A 14,616-nucleotide genomic window follows, 5' to 3' on the forward strand; every position below is an offset into this window, starting at 1 on the left:
TATTCCTATAGATTGATCACAATTAAGGGAAAGTACCCTCAAATCAACAGAAAGAAAGATAATTGCTGGAGCTCTTCTCAGGAGAAAGTTGTAATTTCACATTGATACTTGATTAAGAAGAAATTATGAAGTGTGGAAAGGGGAGGCAGCTCTGGTTTTATTCCCAGCAAATGCAGTTGGTGGATCTAGAAGAAACGAGTGAAAATGAAATATCTGCTTAAAAGAGTATGCCACTGACTCTCATGCATCCCTTATATCAAGGTAGCAAATACTTTAATATTTTTGCCTTTACCCTCCCATTACTGTCAATGTCAGTAATACAGAATAATATTTGTATCTGAAAGTGACTTATCTTAAAGTCCTCTTTAGGCACCAGAGTCCATTTTTCCATAGAAATGCTTTGCTTTACATTGCCTGGAAAAGTGAAAGCAGATAAGCAATTCGGCAAGTGTTAACAACTGGAACCCTAACCCTAACCCTGGGCCATACTGCAGAAAGTTATGGTGTAGGGAAGGTGAATAATTGCCATTGTTGGAACATTTTATTCTCCCATCCATTTTCCAACATAGGTGCAAACAGCTCTGTTTAGGAATGATTGCTATATATAAACCTATTGGGATAAATCATTAATGTCCTGCTTCTGAAAGACTGATCTTTAAAACAGTGATCAGGACCTCAACTGACATCTTGGCGTCAACAGATTTTCCCCGATACCAGGATTCAGTATTGTAATATGGTGGAGACATGTGTAGCAAAAGCTACACCATCAGTGACAAAAATAATCTCCATATTATCATCGGGCCATTGTTGCAGTGAAGTAAACTCTATCTGCATTTCCCCTTCTTGGCAAAGCTAGGGTTGGATTAATCTAGCAGACCTATAGGTTAAACCCGTGGTGGCGAACCTATGGCACACGTGTCACAGGTGGCACACAGAGCCCTCTCTTTGGGCAGGTGTGCCATTGCCCCAGTCCTAGGGCTTCAGTTGGGTTTTATAAAACCTTTTTGCTTTAGGCCTCCACCGCTGTGTGCAAAAAAAAAAAAAGTTTCAATCAATCAATCAATTTCAACTTCTTGCAGGAAAAAAAAGATCTCTCAAAGTTGGAATTGATTGATTGAACTTTTTAGTCCCACCCAGTCTGCCATTACCACCACAGCCACGCCCACCCAATGGGTCATGCCCACTCAATGAGCCATGCCCACCTGGCACCCGTTGATACATAAGTGGGTTTTGGGTTGCAGTTTGGGCACTCAGTCTCTAAAAGATTCGCCATCATTGAGTTAAACAGTGATGAACATGAGCTGAATGTGGAAAAACAAGGACATCAGTCTTGCAACAAAATGTAGTTTAGTCTTCTCTACTGTGTTTCCCATAGCTAATTAGGGTTGTGAAAGTTGGACCTGAAAAAAGAAAGACAGAAAGAAAATTGACTTATTTTTATGCTTTGGTGCTAGAGAAGACTCCTCCACATGGGTCGGACAGCAAAGATGATTTAAAAAAGCAAGTACTGGAGAGCATAATACTAGATATGTCACAGGCAAAGCTAACCCCTGTTTCTGAAAGACTGATTTTAAAGGCAGTCATCAGGAGCTCAAATGAGATCTTGAAATCAACAGATTTTCATCAGTATCAGGAATTGGTCTTAATGTTTTGACAAATGCAAGTTCATCAGAGAACAAGAAAATCAAATTTATGGAATGCACCTGACTCCTGGGAGGAGGAGGACTATAGATACAATCAGAGGGAAGAATAGAATAGAATAGAGCTGGAAGGGACATTGGAGGTCTTCTAGTCCAGCCCCCTGAACTATACCATCTCAGACAAGTGACTGTCTAGCCCAGGGGTTCTCAACCTTGGCAACTTTAAAACTTGTGGACTTCAACTGGCTGAGGAATTCTGGGAATTGAAATCCACAAATCTTAAAGTTGCCAAGGTTGAGAACCCCTGGGCTAGCCTCTTTTTAAAAATCTCCAGAGATGGAGCACCCATGATTTCTGGGGGCAAGCTATTCCACTGGTTAATTGTCCTCATTGTCAGGAAGTTTCTCCTTAATTCCAGGTTGCTTCTCTCTTTGATCTCTCTTTGAAACAGCACCATAATTTTGAAACAATGCCAAAATACTAGAATAGAGCATTGGTTGAGAACTCTGTGCATTCACCTATTCAGATATTTCTTTTTGTGTTTCTTCTGAAAGACTGATCCTAAAGGCAGTTTTTAGCAGCAAAAATAAGGTCTTGGAATCAACAGACTTTCCCCAATATTAGGGATTGATATTGATGTTCTGACAAATGCAAGATGCCAAAAAGAAGAATATCCAATCTAAGCTGAAATGTCTGATTTCTCTACTGAGTGGAAGCATCTCCCTTCATCTGGTAATTCCACCACATCTACATTAGCAAAGTTGTTGAGTGTAGGCATGCATTAAGCATCAAGAGATATTAACCAATAAACAATATCAAATAATTTTCTCTAAATGGCTTATTGATAGGTGGCTACAGGAAAGAAGTCTCTGATGTTATGGGAAGAGATGTAACAAAGGCCATTGATGATTTAAAACTTCATACTATTATCAATGTGATGTACACAGTTACAGTGATGTAAACTGTGCCTACATTTCTTTTCATTTGGGCAAAGCTAGAGTTGGATGAATCTAATAGATACAGTATGTCATCATAGTTTATAGATGATGCTAAGATACTACAGTGTGGCAGACAATAGTCAAGGTGTCTTTGTGTTCACATTACTATATTTCTCTTATGCCCTGCTTCTGAAAGACTGATCCTCAAGTAATTCATCAGGAGCTCAACTGAGATCTTATCATCAACATATTTTTTCCCAGTACCAGGAATTAGTCTTGTTGTGCTGTTAAATGCAAGATGGTAAAGAATAAGAAAATCCAATCTAATGAAACTTACCTGGTTGCTAGGAGGAGGACCATAGGATCGATCAGAAGAGACAGCCAACTAATAAATAAGTAAATATATGAATAAGTATAATCCCTTCACATTATTTTAAACAATAATATTCATTATCTGACACAACCAAGCAGAACCATTCATGGATAAGCCCAAGTAGATGTTTTATTGTTGATCACCATAGTACAAGAATCTCTTCAGATTTTCTGTCTTCCCTTCTGAAATAGCATTTATACACATAGGTGTTTGATATCAGACATTTCCTCCCCCAAACAGTTTCTGAGCCAGAACTTTTCCTAGTGTCCGCCCTCCCCTTCAGCTGGAGGTTCCACCATATCCTTAGAAGCAAAGTTGTTGAGTCTAGGCATGTATTAAGGATCAAGAAATATTACTGAGTAACAACATCAAGTAAACATTTTATCTAAACATGTTCTCACAAAGTGGCACCGAGAAGTCTTTTACGTGATGGAGAGACATGTAACAAATGCTATCCTCATTTGTTACATAAAATATCTTCATAGTATCATCAAGCAATTTTTGCAGTGATGTAACTTGTGCCCACATTTCCCTCCACTGGCAAAGCTATCTTTGGATGATTTTAGTAGATATTATAAGTCACTATAGTTTAAAAATGATGACAAGATATCAGACTAGGGAAGTAGTCAATGTCTGTATATATTGAGACATGTCTTTGCCCATTCTTCTAATCTTCAAGGCTGTCATCAGGAGGTCAACTGATACCTTGAAATCAACAGATTATTTTCAACATTAGGTTTAATCTTGATTTGCTGTCCAAAGAAAGATACCAGGAAACAAGAAAATCTGGTGGAACACACTTGTCTCCTGGCAGAAGTACCATTGTGAAAATCTGAGGGACCAGCAACCTCATAATGAAGCAAATATATTCCATGAATATCCCTTCAAATTATTTTAAAAATTAAACCTCAATGACTGACACAACCAAAGAGAATCACTTGTGGATAGATTCAGTAGATATTTAATTGTTGATCACCGATGTTACAAGAAACTTGCCAGAGTTTCTGCCTTCCCTTGGGAAATGACAGATATAGGCCTAGGGGTCTCAACTCAAATGTTTCCTCCCCAGAACATATTCTAAGCTAGGATGTCTCTTTGCTCCACCTAGTGGAAGAATCTCCATTTCAGCTGGCGATTCCACCACCACTTTAATAGAAGAAAAGTTGTGTGTCTAGGCATACATTAAACATGCAGATATATTTCAGAGTGAACAGTAGCAAATAAATGTTTTCTCTAAACCAGAGGCCCCCAACCTTTCCAGTTTGGCAGTCCAGAGGGAAAGGGAGGAGCAGGCAAATTTGTACATGCACAAACACAGCTGTGTGCACCATGGCAGCGTTAGCACCTGCACACCTGCACAAATGGAGCTGTGCACACTCCTGGCAGTGCTAGTGCCTGTGCACATGCACGAATGGGCCGCTAGAGCCCACACAATGCTGGCAGTGGCATTAGCATCCCTGCGCATGTGCAAATGGGGCTGCTAGTGCCCTGTGCATTTGCAAACAGGGATGCTAGCACCTGCACTCATGGGCAAACAGGGACGCTGGCGCAAGTGGTGGGGGAGCGTGTGCATGTGTGTGCACTCACCAGCCATTTCTGCAATCCGGTGGCCAATAGGCCACAGAAAGGTACTGGACCATGGCCCACAGATTGGGGACCCCTGCTCTAAACAGCTTCTCTTGAAGTTTTTTATGTGATGGAGAGGCATGTAACAAATGCTATTTCCATTAGTGACATAATATATCTCCATAGTATCAGCAAATCATAGAATCAGCAAATCATATAATGAAATATATACATTGCAAAACAGAAGGTTTCTATAAAATGGTACATGATAGGCTAAATTACAGATTATGTTCATGATTAGCAGCCAAAAATCTATAAGACACATACAAAAGTGTTCAGGAAGAAAAATCTTTGTTGTCTAATGTAGTTGAAGCATATGAGTTGAACTGGAAAGACTCATGTTGAGCTAGGGAACGTGTTCCAATTTACCACCTGACTCTAGTGCTTATTTAGTAATTTGGGGCCAATCCTTCTCCCTCAGGCCTACTTATCTTATGATGTTATGGAGATTAAATTAGGGGATACCCACAGTTAAGCAGCCTTGAATTGCCAGACAAATGTTGTGAGGATTATACCAATATTAATAACAATATATTCCTAAACATTAGTTCCTGCAGAACATTATACATCCCTAGGGATTCAGGTGTTATTTCAGTCCCACAAAAGTACAAGGAAATATTAATATTAAGGTTAATAGAACCAACTTTCCCACCTTCAAATGAATGAAGATCTTCATGAGATCTTCACACATTTTCATACTCACTGTGCCACTGTAGGCAGTTTTAGGTGCAATTAGTCCAGTTTTAGTAGTGGTGGGAGATATCAAAGAATCTGCAGTAGGAGTTGTAGATTTCTGGGTATGATTGGATTAGGTTTAGCTTTCTGCAAAATGAATCAATCAGAATCCCCCACCCAAATAAAGTCATTCACATCATTTGTTTCCCACAATTCTGATTAAAAGACACCACCAATCATACCAAAGCCCATGGACGTATCTCCTTCCATAGTTGTGCTACAGAGAAAAGTGACATGAGTTTTCCTCTGATCCAGGACATGTCTCTTTCTGCCATCCTACTGTGGTGGATACAGTTCCTATCAGCTTTACATCCATGGGCTGCTTGGAATTGGGATACCAAAGATCTAAAGGTACAGCTGACTTCCACAGCATATTGTAAGAGTTTGGATTATTCCCAAATGGCATACATATAACTTGGAATCATCTAGGCTCTTATAAACAAAAAAACCCCACTAAGTGGGTTTTTTTATCACAGGTCTAATTATGAAGCACTTGAATTCATTTCATCACAGAGTGAGTCATCTACAAGTGTTCAGTTTTTGGCTGTTGATAGAGACAAATATGGATCTCCACCTTCTCTAGCTACACTCCACCAAACAGACACTTCCAACATCACTAAATTGACGGGAAAGGCTCTCGTGAGTGGTTAGCTGTGTTTGGCTAAACAAGATCCAGGATGACTGTGGTTGTAGAGCCCACAGAAAATAATAGTTGTGATCTGCTAAATAAGTAAGACAAAATGGTTCAAATTGCTAGGTAAGAGGGGAGCTAAATAATTCAAATAAATGTAAATTTCTATAACTAGGATCTTCCTTGGGACATAAAGACTGCATTCGGTCACCCTGTCTGTGAGTGCTCATAGTGAGGTGGTTAAAGTGTTGGATGATGATCAGGGACACCACTCTGTCCACTTTTGGCATAGCAACTTTCTAAGTGACTTTGGGCCTGTTATTCTTTCTCAGTTACAAATGAGCGATTGCAATTTCTACAGTTCCATGCCTTAGGTTTAATTCTTGGGTCAAGCTCCTAATCGGAGGCAGTAGGATTCTTGATTCTTCCTGGAGGCAAAGGGTTAATGCTTATTCTCTGCCTTTCCTGTTTTACCACTCTGCTTTTTCCTGTTTTCAATGGCAAAATGCAATGCATAACATGCTGCTAAAATGATGGCAATTGCCCTCTGCCATCACAACTTTTTCTGTGATCATAATATGTCCGTCTACAATTTATGTTATAATAAAGGTGCAGAATTTTTAATCGCAATAGTAATTGCACAACCAGACGGATTATCTTCTAGAAATCCCCAAGGAGAAGGAAAGGGAAAAGGTCTGGAATTCTTCCCCCAATATTTCCTACAAGAATGGGTAAACATATGGGCCCTGCATCTAAAATTGCCACTATTTGTTGAAAATGATTTTAAGAGTTGTGGAGGTGGGGTGAGTGTCTATTGGAGGTTTCTAATTTGTTCTGTTTATTATGAAGATAGCATTCTTTTTCTATGTGCTTTTTTTTGTTCATTGATGTCAATTGGGAACCGAAACCCCAAAACATGGAAAAGGAATGTCTATGGAGATTCTCAGTCATCCAGGTCATAGTTAGCCCAAAGATGCTCTTTTATGAGGCAACCGGACTGTCCTCTTTCTTCCTCAAAGATGTTTCACTTTTCATCCAAGAAACTGAACAGGAAGGTCCAGTTGCCTTGTGAAAGAGCACCTTTGTGATGGAAAAGAAATCTCTTTATGAAAAAAAATTGGATGCATCGGATCATTTCAAATATTGAAGAGTATTTTTAAAAGAGGATTCTTTTAAGTGCAGAGTCTGGGCAAGTGAAAGGATCTGCATTCCATGATTTATGTAAAGAAACCAGACATGTTTCAAATATACAAGTTATCAGCTTTAGGATAAAATATCATTTTATAAGGCTTATACCAGTTACAGAGAAAATGCAGAAAAAAAATGATGGAGCAGAATCAAATGATAAAGATTTTCCTGGACTGTTCCCATTAGGATTTATGGAGTATAGTAGAAATTGTTGATATTTTTGTTGCTTTAATATTAACCATGAAATTGGCTTCCTGTAGCCAGGACTATATACCATTCATCTTATGATGGAATATGCACTTTCAGGAGCAGAGGGGGGAGTTTTGGCAAAACAGGTTTCTCAAAGAGAGAGAGAGATCTGAATTAAGAGATTCCTGAGCTGAAGGGAAATCTCTCAGGATAAAATCTAATAGGTTAGAAAGTTAGGCAAAATTCTGTCCATTAGATATATCAAATAAAGGATTGAGTTCAACTGGAGTTTGATGTGTTGTCTCTAGGCTTGGACTTGGCACATCCTGGCATATCATACTGGAAGGTTAGAAAAACATTTCACCAGCTCTTATTGTAATTTCCTAGTTAGATTTTGATTTTACTCGGGAATAGAACACTAGTGAGTGCTTTTATTAACTTGCCTTTTTGCTTAGAAACTCATGACAAACGTATTGTTCTGCTAGATCCTCAAATGTTAACATCATCTATTTTGCAGAGAAATCCTGCATAAAATTTAAAAGCAGGTAGAATATGGATTCTGATCTCATGATCGTACCAACAGAATTTTGCATTTTTAATCCATTTTTTTCACTGTATCACTTGCACCACAGTAGTTGACATTTAGCTCATTCATCTCTCGCCCAAATCATTAAATCAATAAAATAATTGTCTATACTTACTGACATGTTTTTCAGTCAACCACCCTATGAGGGGGAAAAACAGAATATTCAAAGGTATTTCCAAACCATTTTATTTTACTCAATCACAATTGCCTTGCTATATCCAGATTAAGGAGCTACATCCTGATCTGTCCACTGAAATCCCCAGACCTGCTTCTTTCAAAGAAAGAAAGACAATTTATATCCAGTTCAATCTCTGGGAAAGGAGAATTTTCACCTTCTCCACAAATCTCTAATTTCCCTTGCAATTTACTTCTCCTACCATTTTCTCCTCAGAATCCAGATGTGTGTGCTTGGCAATTCCCACCTGCCAGCAATCCACCAAATAAAATAGCCCACATTGCTGAATTTTCCCAAAATAACTAAAATAAAGATATATTTTGATCCACCTGGATGAGATTTTGCAAGATCTGGGGAGACACACCCTGCCTTTGTGACATCACCCATAGCTATAAAATGAGTTCACTGCTCTATGTGGGACTTCCTACAAAAGATATTCAGGTGGTTATTCTATATTTCTGTGTTCTGCGACTTTAGGTGGCTGGTTAAAAGAATGGATATTTGCAGGTGAGCTTTTAAAAAGTTAGGATGACACCTGTAGAACCAGCCAAGATTAAACCAACAAAATATTCCATATCACATCGATGAAGATCCTCAGGCTTTACCTACTTAAATGTTGTTATGAACTTAGCCAGTGAAACATTCTTCTAACATATGATTATACTCATTATAAGCTCACTTAAAGCGCAAGAAATAAATACAAAGGAAAACATGTAACATTGATTATGCATATCTGTTCTATAAAAATAGCAAAAAGCTATTACATATGCTTCAATATCAGACATGGAAAATGTTAGACACACAGGCTACTGTACGTTTATGCTAGTTTCCTTAAAATTTAAAATCTGCAATATTCAGAAGTTAATACAATGTGTGACCCTGATTAATTTTTGTTGCAAGCAATAAAACTCAAGTTTGTTATTAAGAGTGTGCAATAAAGCTTCTGGTCAGAATAGAATAATTGATTTAATTCTCATCATCAATTTAATTGAATACTTCAAATAACTCTGAAAAATTCTGGTATCCAGTGGGATTGTCCAATTTAATTCAGAAGATAATTCCATTTAGGTTCTGAACTGGTTCTTCTTAGTGAAGCTTTACATAACCATATTTGTTATATCTAAAGTTTCAGTAGGACTCAAGAGTTATCAGTGTAGTTCTGGGATTAACCCACAGGGTTTCCCCATCATCCTGCAAATTACTTTATCTAAATTGCAGAGTTCATCTCACCTGGACATTTGTGCAGAGTACAGAAATCAACAAAACAGCACCCATCAAAGAGAGTTTCATTTTAGTCAGTTCAGGGTATGAAAGTACTGTATCCTGAGTAGGAATGGTAGTTCCTTATTGATGTTTGTGTACAAGCCAGACTGCCCAAACTGAAAGCAGCAATTGAGGCTGCCTTCTAATTACCTTATCTGTTGAGAAAAGTCAGAAGGATTCATTAATCACAAGAAATGATGTAGTGCCAAATAATGAATTCTTTCCTAAGTACCTATCAGAACTGAGCCAAACATGAAGCTTTTCTTCATTTTAGCACGATTTTTACAATAATAAGCCTGATTTGCAAGAACGTATTTATGAAATGTCACCATCTCATGAACCAAGTGGAGAGTTTCTGATAGGTGACCTGTAGTTTAAAACTTTGTTAATGACTTTGTCCCATCATTCAATTATCTTTTAAAATTATTTCATGCATGTATTTACTTATTTATATCCAATATTTTTATAAATAACTCAAAGCATCAGGCATACTGGTACTTCTTCTTCTTCCTCTTTTTCCTCCACAACGCTGTGAGGTGAGTTGGGCAGAGAGATGATAGCAGGAGAATCTGGATAGCAGAAAATACCTGCTTACTCCACATAATAATAGTAATAATAATAATAATAATAATAATAATAATAATAATAATAATAATAATAGACTTGAAAGGTAGACAAAATGCCAAATCCAGTCTGAACATTTGGCTGACTGTGTGATGATCCATAATAATAATAATAATAATAGTAATAATAATAATAATAATAATAATAGCCCCCAGTGAGGCACTACCTTGACGTGGTTGTGGGGCTTGTGTACTCTGAGGAAGATGAGAGCTATGCCAGAGGTTCAACCATACTGGACAGGTCTCATCAGAGGAGTCAGACAAAGAGTGTCTCTCCCATACAAAATATGGTGAGACGTAAATTTCAGAATGCCATACCGGCTCGGACGTCGCCCGGGTTAACAAGGTCCGCGCTAGATATTGGAGTTCCTGGATATCTGGTGAAAAATGGGTTACAGGACTCAGGACTGTTGGCTGAGCAACCAGGGCCAGCAGCTGCAGAACTACTGGAAGAAAAGGTGTTTACCCGTCGCAGATACACAGTGATGGAAAACAAAGAAATAATGATCTGTTACTACAGATCAAGTCCAACAAGACGAGGATATCTAAAACGAATGCACCAGTTCTGGAAAGAACAACATCCAGAATCAGAAATAACAGAACAGAGACTAGCAGATCAACGCCGATTTATAACACGAAATAAAGTATTCACAGAAACAGAATTGGACGAACTGCAAAGGTTTACCCAGGGCAAAGAAATCAAAGCCTTACAGAAGTAATTCAGAATGTAGAGGCAAACCAGGGGGAGTTGGCAGTGAAGGAATCCAGCAGAGATATACAACTGTTCTCATTTGGAAACCAGGCACCTCTTCCTCAGGAAGAACAAAACCCTCTAACTAAAGAAATAAAAGAATTGAAACAAAGAATAACTGAGCATCTAGAACAGCACAAAAACAACAGAATAAGGCTGCCTGCATTGAAGCTTGTTCCAAAGAAACAGCTAGCACAAGCATTAAAAGATGCAAATACTGCAATAGCAAGTATAAGCACCAATTCACTGCAAGAAACAAACCAACTAATGTACAGCACAGCTGCAGTTATAACTGAATACCTGGGATGCAAAATCAACAAAGAAGAAAAACAAACAAACAGTGCACCAGAAAAATGGAAGGTTAGACTAGAAAATAAGATCAGCAAGTTAAGATCACATGCAAGCAAGCTAGAACAGATGAAAGAAAAGAAGCTGAAGAACAAGAAGACCAAAGAATACCTAATCAAGAAATACCACTTAGAAACAAGGAAGATCAAGGAAGCACTGGAAATAATAAAGCAACAAATAACAGCTATAGCCAGGAAAATCAGTAGATATGAAGCTCGAATTGCAAACTATAGGCAGAACCTCCAATTTCAATCCAATCAGAAACGTTTCTACCAATCCATCAATGGAGAAACTGCAAGGAATCAGTCAGTACCTGACAAGGAAGAAACAGTGCAGTTCTGGAAGCAGATATGGGATAACCCAAAGAAATACAACAAGGATGCGGCTTGGTTAAAAGAGGTGGATGCAAATAAAACAGAAGTTGAAATGAAAGAACTAGTAATAACAACAAAAATGGTAGAAAAAAGAGCAAAGAAAATCAAAAATTGGTCAGCACCAGGTGAAGATGAACTGCATGGGTTTTGGTTGAAACATCTAACTGTTATACACCCACTCATTGCCAAGCAGTTCAACAATATACTACAAGGAGGAGAAATTGAAAAGTGGCTAACAACTGGGAAAACCTACCTAATAATGAAAAATCCAGCAAAAGGGGCAACACCAGGTAACTACAGGCCAATTACCTGCTTACCAACAACTTTCAAATTACTAACTGGTGTGGTAGCTGATGCAGTACAACAGCATCTAGTTGAAAACAATCTCTTTCCACCTGAGCAGAAAGGAAACCGCCCCAATAGCAGAGGAACAAAAGATCAACTCCTAATAGACAAAATGATCTTGGAAAACTGCAAGAGAAGGAAGACCAACCTGAATGTTGCATGGATTGACTACAAAAAGGCATTTGACTCTCTGCCACATGATTGGATAATCAAGTGCCTAGAAATAACAGGAGTCAGTAGAAACATCAGAAAATTTGTGCAAAGATCGATGGCACAATGGAAGACACAGTTGCAGATCAATGGTGAGAAGCTGGGAGAGGTTAATATCAAGAGAGGGATATTTCAAGGAGATTCATTATCACCATTACTATTTGTTATTGCACTGTTTCCTCTGTCAACAATACTGAATAACTCAGGACATGGCTATCAAACATCAAAAACATCTGCTAGACTATCCCACCTCCTTTACATGGATGATCTGAAGCTGTATGGAAAAACATCATCTGAAATAGAATCGCTGCTCAACACTGTCCGTATATATAGCCAAGATATTGTAATGGAGTTTGGCTTGGACAAATGTGCCACACTTACTATCAAACAAGGAAAAATAGTGAAAACTGAAGGAATCAAGATGCCCCACGAAAATAACATTAAGAGTCTGGATGAGGAAGAGTACTACAAATACTTGGGTATCCTTCAAGCTGACAACATCAAGCACACTGAAGTCAAGAAAAAGATTAGAGGTGAATACATCAAGAGAGTGAAGAAGATCTTAAAGTCCAAACTCAATGGAGGAAATACCATAAAGGCAATCAACACCTGGGCAATCCCAGTCATTAGGTACACAGCTGGAATAGTGGACTGGACTCAAGCAGAACTAAAAGCAATGGATAGGCAGACCAGAAAAATAATGACAATGAATCATGCCCTTCATCCACGCAGTGACATTGATAGACTTTATCTACCAAGGCAAATAGGTGGGCGTGGAATGCTACAAGTACATCAGATGGTTGAAGAAGAAAAAATGGCTTTGGAAGAATATCTGAAGAACAATGATGAAGATGCACTGAAATTAGTATATCAGGAAGGCTTACTAACTACTGGAGAGACCAAACTGGCCTACAAGAAAGACCAAATGAAGAACAGAATAGAGGCATGGGAAGACAAAGCACTACATGGCCAATACATGAAAAAAATAGCTGGGAAAGCAGATAATAATAAAACCTGGCAATGGCTAAGAGCAGGAAAATTGAAGAAAGAGACCGAGGGACTAATTCTGGCTGCACAAGACCAAGCCTTAAGGACAAATGCATACAAAGTCAAAATTGAGAAGACAGCAACAGACAGTAAGTGCCGCCTATGCAAAGAAGCTGAAGAAACAGTGGACCACTTGGTAAGCTGTTGCAAGAAGATTGCACAGACTGATTACAAGCAGCGGCATGACAAAGTAGCAACAATGGTGCATTGGAAGATCTGCAAAAAATATCATTTGCCTGTAAGCAAAAACTGGTGGGATCATAAAATAGAGAAAGTCATAGAAAATGATAAAATTAAACTGCTCTGGGACTTCAGAATTCAAACAGACAAGCACCTGCAACATAACACCCCAGACTTAACAATTGTCGATAAGAAAGACAAAAAAGTCTGGATAGTGGACGTGGCAGTGCCTGGAGATAGCAGAATAGAAGAGAAAGAACTGGAGAAGATAACAAAATACAAAGACCTACAAATAGAAATAGAAAGACTGTGGCAAAAGCAAGCAAGGGTAGTACCAATAGTAATAGGCTCCTTGGGTGCAATCCCAAAACAACTGGAGCACCACTTGAACACCATTGGCATTGACAAATTCGCTATTAGTCAATTGCAAAAGGCGGCCTTATTAGGAACTGCTTCCATCCTGCGACGATACCTGTAATACCATCAAACATCCACATCTGCCTATCCCAGGTCCTGGGTAAGGACTCGATAGGTAGACAAAATGCCAAATCCAGTCTGAACATCTGGCTGACTGTGCGATGATCCATAATAATAATAGTAATGGATGATCTGAAGCTGTATGGAAAAACAACATCTGAAATAGAATCGCTGCTCAACACTGTCCATATATATAGCCAAGATATTGTTATGGAGTTTGGCTTGGACAAATGTGCCACACTTACTATTAAACAAGGAAAAGTAGTGAAAACTGAAGGAATCAAGATGCCCCACGAAAATAACATTAAGAGTCTGGATGAGGACGATTACTACAAATACTTGGGTATCCTTCAAGCTGACAACATCAAGCACACTGAAGTCAAGAAAAAGATTAGAGGTGAATACATCAAGAGAGTGAAGAAGATCTTAAAGTCCAAACTCAATGGAGGAAATACCATAAAGGCAATCAACACCTGGGCAATTCCAGTCATTAGGTACACAGCTGGAATAGTGGACTGGACTCAAGCAGAACTAAAAGCAATGGATAGGCAGACCAGAAAAATAATGACAATGAATCATGCCCTTCATCCACACAGTGACATTGACAGACTTTATCTACCAAGGCAAATAGGTGGGCGTGGAATGCTACAAGTACATCAGATGGTTGAAGAAGAAAAAATGGCTTTGGAAGAATATCTGAAGAACAATGATGAAGATGCACTGAAATTAGTATATCAGGAAGGCTTACTGAACTACTGGAGAGACCAAACTGGCCTACAAGAAAGACCAAATGAAGAACAGAATAGAGGCATGGGAAGACAAAGCACTACATGGCCAATACATTAAAAAAATAGCTGGGAAAGCAGATAATAACAAACCTGGCAATGGCTAAGAGCAGGAAAATTGAAGAAAGAGAC

General features: G+C 38.6%; 1 long non-coding RNA gene across 1 annotated transcript; it reads right to left on the bottom strand.

Moving 5' to 3' along the window:
- Positions 1 to 9,450, bottom strand: LOC120315679. Its single transcript, XR_005558745.1, has 5 exons — positions 9,312 to 9,450; positions 8,022 to 8,045; positions 2,916 to 2,963; positions 1,203 to 1,400; positions 1 to 414 (listed from the first exon to the last, which is right to left on the bottom strand). It is a non-coding gene; the product is annotated as an uncharacterized LOC120315679 (long non-coding RNA).
- Between the last annotated feature and the right edge of the window lie 5,166 nt (positions 9,451 to 14,616).

Source organism: Crotalus tigris, unplaced genomic scaffold (assembly GCF_016545835.1).
Source record: "Crotalus tigris isolate CLP2741 ecotype Arizona unplaced genomic scaffold, ASM1654583v1 scf7180000017576.4783729, whole genome shotgun sequence".
Classification (NCBI taxonomy): domain Eukaryota; kingdom Metazoa; phylum Chordata; class Lepidosauria; order Squamata; family Viperidae; genus Crotalus; species Crotalus tigris.